This window comes from Ruditapes philippinarum, unplaced genomic scaffold (genome assembly GCF_026571515.1).
Source record: "Ruditapes philippinarum isolate M1 unplaced genomic scaffold, ASM2657151v2 ctg547_1_1_1_1, whole genome shotgun sequence".
NCBI lineage: Eukaryota > Metazoa > Mollusca > Bivalvia > Venerida > Veneridae > Ruditapes > Ruditapes philippinarum.
The window spans coordinates 50913-62368 of NW_026855428.1; the positions used below are offsets into that span (position 1 = coordinate 50913).

The window sequence follows — 11456 nt, forward strand, 5'->3', positions numbered from 1 at the left end:
ATAGGTTATTTGTGAACGGATTTTGTTCAAATTTGGACCATACAAAATTCAACATATCATACTTACTACTACGAATTATATTTACAATTCATCGATAAGAAAAAAGAGAAAATAACGAAACAAATATGCTACTGCAATATGAAAAATCACAGAATGGCTGTAAATATCGTAACACAATGAAAAGTCTCTAAATCCAACTAAATCAGTATGTTAACCAATTTATATATTAAAAAAAGTGTCGGGTTATGAGTGCCTCTGAGTGTATACCATCATTTAAAGATTTAAAATACACTTTTTTGAAAATCGCGCCGTTTTAGAACAAACAATCAACGCTAAAACATATTTGAAAAATATAAAGTATTTAAAACGCACAATCATAATTTATTTCAGATGCTACATGTTTCGGGTTAAAGAAAAGGGAAGTTCATGTCTGGAATTGACGGCACGTGATATTCCGAGTCGAATGGAAGACACGCGCCCGATTAAAGTCTCAGCAATTCCTGCTTGTAACTAAACGAATTTAACAATGAAACTGGATAAAGTTACATATGTCATATATTAAGATTTTTCTATCTGTTTTCCTTTGTCTTATAAAGACACAGAACCAGATATATGCCAATGAAGAAAATGATTTCTAATTGAATCCCATGACATGCGTATAACCCCGAGTAACAAACCCCGGGGATGTACAAGCTACATAACCACAGTAAAAACGTGACATGATTTACGACATCCATGATGTGAGGGTTGATATTGACTCAGTGATTTCTAGATGAACTTGATACTTCAGACGGATGTATTATAGCAGTTTTACGGTGTATTGGTAAAAACGTGAGAGATATTTCCGAAGCGAAGTGCGTTCGAAGGAACAAAGCATTACGCTTTATTTCCATATTATAATTGATGGAGGTCATATAGATACGGTTGTTACTTTTTTGGTCAATATGGGGATTAATCTGAAATGTATATAAAAAGTGGTCATTAATGAAAACACAATAAAATGCCACCTGTTTTTTTTATTTTATTTATAAATTTATTGCCAGTCAGACAAACTATAACTTACAAAGGTTCATTCAAATATTCGTGGTAAACACTGAAATATGTACTCATATTTAAAGGTTAGAAGATACATGTAGTTGATGAATTGTTTTTGACCATATGGACAGGGTAGGTTTGAATAAAGCCTGTTGAAGAAGGGAAGAGGCTGCCGAAGATGTACTAACAGGACTAACCCCTCTATTACATCACTGTTGTAAGGGTTGAACACGATGCACGATATGTTCGGTCGAAAAAAGACACTTATACTGACATATCTTTCACACGATAAGATCTCACAGATGTGACCTTAATTTATTTTCTGTAAATGTGTAAACCATCCATCTTATTTACGGGGGAAGAACTGTTACACAATGGAAGGTGTTCTTATGAACTTGTCAGGAATTATTGTGATAACTGTTACCGAGTTCGTCGGAAAACTTTTGTATACACTCAGAGGTATAACCCGACACTGACATTTTTCTGTATAAATAGGTTATTTGTGAACGGATTTTGTTCAAATGTGGACGTTACAAAATTCAACATATCATACTTACTACTTGGAATTATATTTACTATTCATTGATAAGAAAATAGAAAAAATAGCAAAACAAATAGGCTACTGTTAAATGAAAAATCACAGAATTACTGTGAAAATAGTAACACAATGAAAAGTCTCTGAATCCCATTAAATCTGTATGTTTACCAGTTCTAACAATGTGTATGTCTTCCCAATTGGCTTTTACAAAGTAAACACCTCTGCCTCACAGTTCTCTACTCCTAACTAAGGGCTTATTCGTGTTCCAGCAAATTGCGAGGAACTTTTGACCGCTTTTTCACACGCCTGTTCAATTCAGCCGACAAGTGTGATGGTTCGATCTGGTGACTTGGAATGCAGAAGTTGCTGGAACTCGAGGAAGCCCTTATTCAGGAATGGAGACATATTCCCCAAGCCTTCACTACGTCATAACCATGAGACAGGTGTTTACACTTTGTTATAGCCATGGGATGACACAGAAAGTATTAGAACTGGTTATTATACAGAATCAGTTAAATTTAGAGACTTTTCATTGTGTTACGAAATTTACAGGAATTTTGTGATTTTTCATTTTGCAGTAACATAATTGTTTGTTATTCACTCTATTTTCTTGTTTATGAATTGGACATGAAATTCTAGGAAATAAGTATGATATGTTGAATTTTGTATGTTTAAAAACTGAACAAAATCCGTTCAGAAATAACCAAGTTTTACCAAAAACTGTAAATGTCTGGTTTTAAGTGCCTCTGAGTGTACATGTATACTACAAAACTTTAAAAAGTGAGTTTTAGATGCTAAATTAAACTTTAATGATTAAGCTTCCTTCCATCTTGTATTATGTGTCAAAACTAATTCACAGTCCATTTTTCATCGCCTCTTGTTCAAAGTTTTTAGTAAAATTTCCAAATTATTTGCCAATTCGCAAGTATTGACCTGTTTATTTCTGGTCTTCATCCTTCACATACATAATTACCTAATTATAACGCAAAATTACAAACATAAAGCACCGGCTTACAAATTTATGCCCGATTTTTATATGTCCTATAGTTCTTGTGATAACTCTGAAGCTGTCCTAGAGTTCTTATGATAACTTTTGTTACTGACAGTGTGTTTCTTGCGCTAAATCACGGCACGTTTTAGCGTTTTTATTAGTCAATAAGGTTGTAAATCATTATGAAATGCAGTATGCTCATCCTTTGCACAAATATGTGGATAAGTAACAGTAACAAAAGTTATCATAAGAACTCTAGGACAGCTTCAGAGTAGTTTTGACACAAAATACAAGATTATAGGCAAGCTTATCATTAAAGTTTAGTTTAGCACCTAAAACTCACTTTTTAAAGATGAAAATTAGCATTTTTGACGAGTGTTTTTGTAGTACATGTATATACAAAAGTTTTCCGACGAACTCCGTGACAGTTATCACAAGAACTCCTGACAAGTTATCATAAGAACTCCATCCTTCGTGTAACAGTTCCCCTCCGTGTTACTCTCCTGAACTGAGACCACGTTATTTCTTTAGATGTACTTTTTATTTAAAATGCTCAAGGAAATGCTTCTTGAAAATAAATACAATTTAAGTAGTTCTATTGTCAGTTCAGCAGCAAAAAAAAAAAATAAAATAAAAGAAAAAAAAAACGCCAACAAAAAACAAGACTATTCATCATCTTATTGGAATCTGGTATAAAGATTACAAAATGTGTTTTGGTGAATGAGAATACTTTGAAATAGAAATAATGATGGTATTGCTTAAAATAAATCTGATATCTGTATGGAAGGTTAACCAAGGACAACAACGTAGTGTACATTTATCACACGAGTACATACTTATGAATATATGTAAGAACAATCAATATTAAAGGAAACTTGGTAAAACTTCACATATTAACATCATGTAAACAATGTAAAACTTCACATATCAACATCATGTAAACAAGGTAAAACTTCACATACTGCCGTGGCGATTGTATAACCTCACTAAAGTTTTAATCTTAATTGGCTTTTTTATAAAATTAACTATTAAGGAGCAATTTTTTGATAATGTTTTAAAATTACTTATGTAGTTATACATATTATTCCAAAACTAATTGAAATCCTACATGTACATTTCCTAAAGTACAAAAATTTAAGAAATAATTACTTTTCAATATTTTAAAGCTTCAACACATCTTTGTCTGAGCAACTTAAATCTGATATCATCAAACAGGTTTCCTGTAAAATTGTAAAATAAATTGTGTCATTTGCCAAACAGTAATTTATTTTTGTTTTTGCATTATGTCTTTCGTGTCTTTTTATAACTTGGTATAACTTATTTTAAATTTTGAATGACTATGACGTTACTGTATGATATGTGATAAGCAATGTGATTGAAGGTCCTTATATAAATTGTATCATCATTTTTCTTCAGGAATATCTATCATTATGACGTCATTGGTCGTTGTATAGCTGTAATTTAGCACGATGTGTAAGCTTTTCAAAAAGGTAAAGAGAAACAAACAAACAAAAACAAGCAATTTTGGACTTGGTTGAACTTCGATCTTATAGCTGGCGAGAGTGCTGGATTTCAACATTCGTTAAAACAATTTAGTCAACTGAACTACTGAACTATTAACTTATACAACGTCTCTGCTTGCTTCATGACTCTGTAAGAACACATGACAATTATCTGAATGGATTTACTAGCTGATGAATGCTCGCTTCTCGTAGTAAAGTATTGGACTGTGTTCGGCTGTAATTGGATGTTGAACAACAAATCGCATCGAGCATTACTGATATTTTAATTATCCATAAATCTCTGGATCACTCGATCGATAACAGACTAAGTTCAACAGGCTAGTACAAAAGGTATGGTATGGTATAATATGTTATAATTAGTATGGTATGGTATCATTGTTATGGTATGGTATGATTTAATATGATATCACTGGTATGGTATGGTATGATATAATATGGCATCATTGGTATAGTATGATATGATACAATATGGCATCATTGGTATGGTATGGTATGGTATAATATGGCATCAATGGTATGGTATTGTATGGTATGGTATGATATAATATGGTATCATTGTTATGGTATGGTATGATATGATATAATATGGCATCATTGGTATGGTATGATATAATATAGTATCATTGTTATGGTATGGTATGGTATGATATAATATGGTATCACTGGTATGGTATGGTATGGTATGATTTAATATGGTATCACTGGTATGGTATGGTATGATATGATATAATATGGCATCATTGGTATGGTATGATATAATATGGTATCATTGGTATGGTATGGTATGATTTAATATGGTATCACTGGTATGGTATGGTATGATATGATATAATATGGCATCATTGGTATGGTATGATATAATATGGTATTACTGGTATGGTATGATATGATATGGCATCATTGGTATGGTATGATATAATATGGTATCACTGGTATGGTATGATATAATATGGCATCATTGGTATGGTATGATATACTATGGTATCATTGGTATGGTACGGTATGATTTAATATGGTATCACTGGTATGGTATGGTATGATATAATATGGCATCATTGGTATGGTATGGTATGATTTAATATGGTATCACTGGTATGGTATGGTATGGTATGATATAATATGGCATCATTGGTATGGTATGGTATGGTATGGTATGGTATGATATAATATGTATCACTGGTATGGTATGGTATGATATAATATGGCATCAATGGTATGGTATGATATGATATAATATGGCATCAATGGTATGGTATGATATGGTATCATTGTTATGGTATGGTATGATATAATATAATATGGCATCAGTGGTTTGGTATGGTATAATATGGCATCAATGGTATGGTATGGTACGGTATGGTATGGTATGATATGGCATCAATGGTATGGTATGGTACGGTATGGTATGGTATGATATGGCATCAATGGTATGGTATGGTATGATATGATTTTATATGGTATGGCAAGGCTAACTAGAGCTAATGGTCACTTCCGAGTAGCGGTCACTTGCCAACAACGGTTATGTTTTAGGCGTTAATGACCATGAAGTATCTACTGAAACCCGTTTGACTTTGGACGGACCTAGATGCGATATGTTTTTTATAAATGTTTTCGAAGTTTCAAGAACATGCTCTGAAAAATATAAAACAGGGGACATTGACCTTGATCTAGTGTAGCTTCACCAAACGTTCTGTGGTACAAAGCTGACCTTAGTTTAAAGAATATTTTTGAATGGGTATATGATCTACGAAGTGAAATATGTTACAGACAGACACACGGATTGAGGGACAGACGGACTATACAAGACCTTATCTACTGGTTAATTTGTCTGATTTTATTTTTAACTTTTCACCTAGTATTTTTTCTACCCTGTCGTTCAAATTTTTGGTGTGTATGGCACATAGGAACTCTGTGACAAACATAACGACAAAGAAATAGATGATTTCTATCACGTCTTCTGGCGGCCTTGTCCACTTTTAATCATCTTTTGAGCGAAAATATAAGATATATACTATAATTATACATGTATACGAGAAAGTTAATTACGTGAGAAAACTTGTTTTAGTCGAATATGAAAAATAATAGTCTGTAGCTTTGAATACGACATTTGTTTTAGCTAAATTCATACCACCAGATATACTTGTGCGTGCTATTTTCTTATCGCACGTGTCAGGTTTATAACACGTGTTTCACAAAAAAAACTTCAGTGACACCTTCGTTGCTTTCTTACAGTGGCTACAGTAGATAGATCAAAGCTAGTCGTGAAGCTATATCTTTCCCGTTTCTATGCATTAACAGCGAGCAGCGATATATTAAAACGTGAATTACGAGCACGGTTTATTAAACATTTGTACGAGTTGTACACTAATATTGGAAATAATGCAGTGAATGCTGCAGTGGAGGAGTCGAGAGTTTGACCAAATAATAGAGACGGTGTACTTTATATAAGCAAAATACTATTTGCAATAGTACGTTAGTATAATTATTATTAGATAACTGAACTGCGTTTTATACAATATATAGATTACAATATAAGAAGTACATAATATAGTTTTTCAGCCGAGTATGAATACAACTTTATCCCGGATTATTAAATAATATTTATATCGTACATGTTAGCATTTAATGAGTCCATACTTTGCATGCCGACAGAAACATTTTAAAGGCAGAAAACAAATGTTTAAAAAAAAATTTTACCACTAACTAATTTTCGGTCACGATAATAAATCATAGACTTCCATGCAATATTATTATTATTACCTTTTTGAGTTTAAGATGGTGCTGTGTTAAACATCAAATTTCACATTTATTTATTGATTTATTGATTGATTGATTGATTGAATGAATGATTGATTGATTGATTGATTCGTTTACAAAATGTATTTATTTATTTATTTATTTATTCATTCATGGCATAGATTTGATGCAACGTTAATTATACGACTATACCCCCAGCAGAGCTATTCAAAGTCTGTAAAGAAAACACTTTTTTAAATAACCGTTACTTTCCACGTGGATTTATTACAGTTGAAATATATGGTGTCCTGCTTGGGCCAGTTAAAGGACTCCTATTTACATGCTATTTTTGGGGGCGCATTGGAATAACGACAGCTCAGCTTTACTATGGTTTTAACACATTTGTAAGCTATCTACGCTAAGCAAAATAGTTCCAAGACTTCTCAGTTACTCCCAAAATCATAGTTCTATTTTAAAATTGACTGACCAATTATTTACTAAATTTTGCAATCATCTTTTAAAAGTGTATGAATATAATTGCTTTACGCGATTTGAATATTACTACGCCAGCGGTCGATCATAGCCGAAGTACTTGATAAATATACTACAAATTACATGTAGTCATAAGTTAATTAAGTGTCATAGAACTCTAATTTTTTAGAAAGTAATGGAATACGTTTTCAGATCAGGTAACTTTAAAGCTTATGATGATTCATAAGTGTAAATGTAAGAAAAACATTGCATGCGTATGAATAAGAACTATTTTCGCCCTAGCGTCATTTTTTTCTAAAGTCTTGCCCCGCCTTTCTGTATTTTTATAGATAAAGAAGCAAGATTTTATATTCTCGCAAGAAACTTTTCGCCCGCCATTCAACGTTGAATTTGTCTCATGCTTAACTTTAATCCTCGTGCGAATCAAAATGAAAAAAAAATCTTCGCGATGATTAACCTTAATTTTCTCATGTTTCTTTCGAGAACTATAACTTATTTACAAAACCAGTGACTATAGTGAAAGTTCTTCGAATCTCGCTACTTATCTATTCGCAAAAGCCAGTGCGCTCGACTATTCGTAAAACAAAAGCCTGAATAATGTAGATTTTTTTAAGTTCAAAGGGGCCATAGTTCAGTCAAAATTCACAATTACAATAGCTCTCCCTATTTTTCGAATAGTCGAGCTAAAACAAGAGACTTAGTTAATCTTAAATCTTAACAGACGATATTATAACTGCCTCAAACAGGACACCATAGAAACCGAACTGGACGAGTAAATTCGGTTCATCGAGAAATGAATCAAATAAATTGGATGGTCATTTCAACAACATAGAAAACATAAAAAACAACAACATTAACATGACATTTACTATCCCCCACCCCAACAAAAACATCGGCCATATACAGATGAACATTGAACAAACCAAATTATAAATATACAAATTTAATGATAAATATACAATTTAAATTAAATGAGTTGATTGGTATGAAGGCACAAGCATTTTAATCCTTAAGAACAAGTGTCATTAAACTTTAAAAACAGGGAAAGAATGGAATAAAGAATTAAAATATTTGTACGAAAGAGAAATGAATTTTAAAAGGAGACCATTTCTTAAAACAGTCTCGATTTTTGTCATATGTGACGTAGGTAAATTCCGTAAGTCAAAATAATTTCAATGTTAACTGTAGGTTTCAAGGGGTGATAAATCTTGATAGTGTTTAACATTATTTTTGTCCAATAGGATTGCACTATTTCAAATGAAACGTGACACATTTGGTAAAACGGCAATAAGACTATAATTTAAATTCCATAAGGCCAAATGACCCGTGAGGATATGCAATACAAAATATATATATGGCAAGACACTAAGGCAAGACACTGTGCAAAAATAGATAGTCAAGTCAAAATGGTTATCTCATAAAACATGACAGTTCCATTGAGGGAAAATAGAGACATCTGTATCTCACAACCCAAACCTCATCTTTCATCAGTTATCTAATATAAATGAAAAGATATTTCGTACGACAATTTCACAATATCTTTTTGCGACATAATTCGTACGTATTTGTCACAAATGTGTCACGAATTCGTACATATTTTAAGCGGTAAAACATTCTTAATGATATTTATTCTTCCTTAATGGCTCTTTGAAATAGATCCGGTACAAAATAATAATTTTTTTATGACATGCGTTTTTTGTTGAGTCTGTGTCAGGAATAAAAGATAGAAAGAAAAATGATATTTTTCTAATTTCCTATACTGTGACATTATTAATTTTGGTAAATTCACTTTTACATTTGTTTTCATCCGTAACAGTACAAAAATAAATAGAATGGAAACGGTACAGACTGGGTACAATATACCCTATCACTAGCCTAATAGTGACTCGCATAATACTGATAGTGAATCGATCAATCAAATATTAATTTCCTTACCTAAACCATTAAACATCCATGATTTGCTGTTTCACAACACACTTTATTTCCTCACCGCATTAAACCTCACAGTTTAAAATTTCGCTACCTGGATAAGGTATGTTTGTGAGTTGTTATTTTTAATTTACTGTTTCAATTCATGTTTAATATAAAAATGCATTTTTTTTTCAACCTTTCTTTAAAGTAAACCACAACTTCAGTTTTTATTTTTATAAATCTAGATGTAAATACATACAAAAATGATTATCAACCGAAGTTTACTTCCTTTTCTAAACATTAGGTAGACATTGTAAAGATAAATCTGATAGAAATTCCAAGAAGAACTTTGTGTTTATCTTTCGTTGGTGCAGATATTAATTTTATAAATATCATTTACTTCCAACAATTTAAATGTTAACCTCAAGGCTTTCACGATAATCCAGTGTAAAACACTAAATAAGGAACACGTTTAGAAATTCCTTTAAAATACAACATTAAGATTCATATATAGTAAACATCTTAAACATATTTAAAAATATAACCTTGCATTTGGTATAAAGGGGAACAAGAGGGGACAATATGTTTGGGACAAAAAAGAAAAAAAATCAGAAATTTGACTATAATGTTTGTTTATTTCTAACTATTATATAAAGATGTAAAATAGTTAAAACAGAAGAATATATTTAAACTTAATGAATGCTCTGACTGAAGTAAAGAGAATATTAAAGTCGCTCTAATACAATAAAACATTTTATTATAGCAAACAAGTTCCTCATTCTGTTCGCGCTTAAACTATTACAATCAGCGACATAATGCACTACACCCGGAAAGAGGTCACGTTGAACGAGCCAATCAGAATGCTCGTCGCCAACACTTCCTGGTGTCAGTGTATCATGTTTAATCTAGCCTGTCAGTAAACTACGTTACGCAATAGCGCTCACTATAGTCTGTATTCAATTATATACGTTTTCTGTTACATTGTTTAACAGGTAAACATTTAAATAACATTAAGATTTTTTTAACAACCACATACACGTGATCATTATACCGTTAACGTGAAACGATCAGAAACTTTGTAACGTATTTTTAACAGTATTGTGCTTTTCATTTATTCGTTTAAACCAATAATACAGCAAAATTTAAACGGAATAAACCAATTCATATATCTATTTTATCTTATAATGACACGTACATAAGATGCGTGGTACTACCATATCATCTTTCCGTTTTCCTCATGTTTGCATTAAACCTAAAAACTGACCATGCATTATGTATATCATTTTAAAGTTATAATATATGTTTTAGGTGTCACAATCGACTATTTTACAAACAACACAAAGTGACCACTAAGCAGCGTTTTCAATGCCGAGTCACTTTAGACAGTCGCTGATCACGAACGTACGGCCACAAAGTGACCACTAAGCAGCGTTTTCAATGCCGAGTCACTTTAGACAGTCGCTGATCACGAACGTACGGTGGCCCCACGACCAACATACACCCCTCCCCCACCCGTATGAATTTTTTTGACCCCCCGGTGAAAAAAAAAACAACAATAAAACACAAAAATACAACATGCATGGCCAAAAGACTTTTGATGGGTGGACATATTCGCTTGTCGCCAACATCCGATGCATCAGCCAATCAGAACTCTTGTAGTATAATCCTTCTATCGTCAATCACGTGACAAGCCGTGCTCGGCGAATACATGGTTGTCTATCGAAACAATAACAGGTAATCATACATGTATGTTTTGCAAAATAGTTTTTGTTACAAAGCTAACATTCAATATCTGACACAGCGGTTTCCCGACAAACCTAACAACAAGAAGTTCTTAAAACAGCTTAAAACTAGCGATTTGTTGAAAGAAATATTTTTATTTTGTTACAAGTATCCAACAAATTACAACGCATTCAAAGTTTAAAAGTAGCTTTGGGTTATAGAATTGTCAATAAATGCACATTCACAAATTACGCGAATGAATATGATTTTAATCAATGAAAATGCTATTTTTAGCGATGTCGATCATAGCGTATTTCACAAATAAATCTGACTGTCGAGTAGTGGAATATATACATGTCGGACTGTTTTGGCGAGAAGATTTTTGCTAAATTATTTACATCAATGTTAAACAACAGGTTTATCGTGAACAAAATACCTCGAAATTAATAAAGATTACAAACCCGAAATGCAATGGAAATTCTAAATTTAGTATTACTTGATTTTATTC

General features: G+C 32.1%; 1 protein-coding gene across 2 annotated transcripts in view; it reads right to left on the reverse strand.

Annotated features, from left to right (window-relative positions):
* LOC132743301 (uncharacterized) overlaps positions 1–9743 on the reverse strand; it is a 48536-nt gene extending 38793 nt beyond the window's left edge. Inside the window, exon 1 of one of the 2 annotated variants that reach the window (XM_060731841.1) lies at positions 9251–9743. The gene's annotated coding sequence lies outside the window, so the exon portion shown is untranslated. The remainder of the gene's footprint in view (positions 1–9250) is intronic. The other variant, XM_060731840.1, reaches the window with a different exon arrangement.
* Between the last annotated feature and the right edge of the window lie 1713 nt (positions 9744–11456).